General features: G+C 35.4%; 1 pseudogene; it reads right to left on the bottom strand.

Moving 5' to 3' along the window:
- Positions 1-944: 944 nt before the first annotated feature.
- LOC116077372 lies at positions 945-1,832 on the bottom strand (annotated as a pseudogene).
- Between the last annotated feature and the right edge of the window lie 1,042 nt (positions 1,833-2,874).

Here is a 2,874-nt window from a genome sequence, read left to right as displayed (position 1 = left end):
TCTCTCTCTCTCTCTCTCTCTCTCAATATTGTATGTGCTGACCAACTACTCTTGTGCATGTGAACTACCATTGAGTGTGGTCAATATATCAGGTGGTACAGCATTGAAGCAAAATTATTTTTTCCCTAACAACTGTCACCAAGTGACAAGAGCTATTCAGATAGAGCTGTATCTTTGGAACCCACATCTCCTGCCATGTGCTGGGATTTTGTCTGCCTTGAGATTTTGCAGGTCTTTTATATACTGACTCAATTGTTCTGAACTCACATGGGTTGGGCATTCTGACCCCTTTAATCCACATTACATATGTAATTAAGTACATACCAATCCATATGAATTCACAGTAATACACACAAATCCTACTGTATATAGTTCCCTGTAAATGCTGAGGTCTAGAAATTCAGAACTCTAATAAGAAGGTCTTTGAGAAACTGAGGAGAAGAAGTTCATTGTCATTTTTAGCTACATGGTATAATAAAGGTCTACATCATCTATATAATCAAACCCCCATCTTTAACATTGGAAACAATATAGCACTGGAATTATACTTTGTGAGAGTTCTACTATGAGCAAATGCCTGGTTTTGAGCAACTGAAGTATTACCTCTTTAAAAGATTCAGCAAGATGAACCATACATGGTTATGCTATATACTGCCTCCAGTTAGAATGCTAAGGAAGGTTTAGTGAGAGTTTGAAGGTATCCTGGGTGTGTATTCTGCTACAGGCAAATAATAATTCTTGGTTTTCAAAAATGTTTTGTGCCCAACCTTACCTCTATGATTCTATAAATTTCTCCAAAGAAAAAACATCAAACAAGAAAACAGATGATGTTAATACGGAGTAAAATTTTTATGTTCTAGACATGCACACATGCTTGCAGAATAAGGTGATGATCACTGAGAATGGGTCCAGCAGTTATATCTGAACTCTTTCCTTCAAATCAATCATGAACAGAAAGTTGGTACTTGGCAATCTTGGAGCATCAGTACCAAAGGGCTCAGGGTGTGAAAATATGTTGTCAGAAATATAGTGACATGCTGCATCCAGTAGCAAGACTCAAAAATAGCAGAATTGACAATTGTGAGAATAGATTGAGTAAAATAAAACAAAATGAAGGTGCCTGAGAGAAGCAGGATGGTCTGCATGGATTTAGTCTCAGAGGATAGTGTGTAGAAGATACTGAATAAGCAGAAATGCCTCACTCTCTGCTGGTGTCTTTAGAGAAGAACCATATAGACATTGGTACCCACCATGAGCCCTATCAATACAAAATCTGAAAAAGTCATCATCATTTTGCATCTGCCTTCAGATATACTTGGCACTTGAGAAGAGAAGAACCCATAATCCTGCGTCTCGGTAGAATTCTGCATATGTTGAAAGTCTTCAGTGTGTATAGGGACTAATGTGTTTATCAGCAGGCTGGATATCCAACTTAAAAACCAGGAGATACTGATCTTCCAAGCTTGGCCTTTGAGCTCTATCCACCCAGACACTCTGGAACTGATGACTATTGTCTGAAAACTACTCAAGAGGCAAGTGGTACATAGAGAGAGGCACTGACTCACTCTATGCATAGATAAGACAACATTATATCCATGGATTCCTAAAATGTGTGTTATTACCCAGAAATATAAGACATACGGAACCACCTTGAGTAGAAGAATCAAGAAATTTCCCACAGCTATGTTGGTAAGTATGAGATGGGTGATCCATGGTGCATGGAGAGTATAGTACATGGACATATATACTGCAAGAACAAAAGCATTCCCCAACACCCTAAACCCAGTCTGTACCAGGGAATGTAATCTAAGAATAGAGTCACCAAAACCCATTATCCCAGGATCAAAATATAATGGCTAGAAAGTCACAGATGCACATCTCAGTTTAGATTTTTCAAAAATTTCTTGTTTCTGATAGAAAATCTAGATCATTCATGAACTTCTCTTTCTAAAGGCAGTGATTATATTTTAGAGTATTTTACACCAATTAGTTCAAAATTGACATATATACAGATCAGCCAAATGTGGTCACATTTTGCTCGTTCAATCAAACCAGATGACTCCAAATTCTAGTTTCCATAGTCTTCATTGCACGTACAGGATACTATCCACAAAGTAAAGTATGATTCACATTAAGGATGTTTTTACGTATTATTTTATGACATGAAAGACTTACATTCCTCATATTAACATACCTGGGTCACATTCTAAGGCTTCAGAGCCTTGTGTAGAAGACATTTGTACAAACTATGTTAACAAGTAAATTCAAAATGAATGGGACTGGCAGAACAAGTGTCTGATCCCAGTAATCTAGAGGCATGCACTGACATTTCTTTGAGGTTGTTGCTATTTTGTCTAGAGAATTCATTTGGAGCCAACCAGCATTTAAAGGTAAAACCCTGTCTCAAAGCAAACGATACAAATAAATAAATAAACAAATAAATAAATAAATAAAGTCATGCCATAAATTAAAGAAATAAATATTATAGGTACATATGTCAAGGCTTAGTGATTCCATATTAATATGTAAAAAAATTATAACTAACTTATTATTTTTTAATTATTAAATAGCTACATAAATATAGTGAAATTACTATAGATATACAGTGAAAGGAATTAATTTTTTTCTTCTCTTTGCTCTTATCCCCCTTCTCTGGAGCAAGCTTGTATTTCAGTTATTTAATCTTTACAATTATGGTCATATCCTCATAAAATAGATATTGTAAAAGCAAATTGAAATGAAATATTTGCATTTAAATTAATCTCTGACAATAAAATTAAGCTTCAGTTTACAACTCATGGGTCAACATATTATGCCGCAAACATAAATTAAGAAAATAGGAGATTTTGACAATGGTGGCAGACCTTTACTCCA

This window comes from Mastomys coucha, unplaced genomic scaffold (assembly GCF_008632895.1).
Source record: "Mastomys coucha isolate ucsf_1 unplaced genomic scaffold, UCSF_Mcou_1 pScaffold5, whole genome shotgun sequence".
In the NCBI taxonomy this organism is placed as follows: Eukaryota; Metazoa; Chordata; class Mammalia; order Rodentia; family Muridae; genus Mastomys; species Mastomys coucha.
Note: the sequence above shows the minus strand (reverse complement) of the source record. Positions and strands in the feature narration are given on the sequence as shown.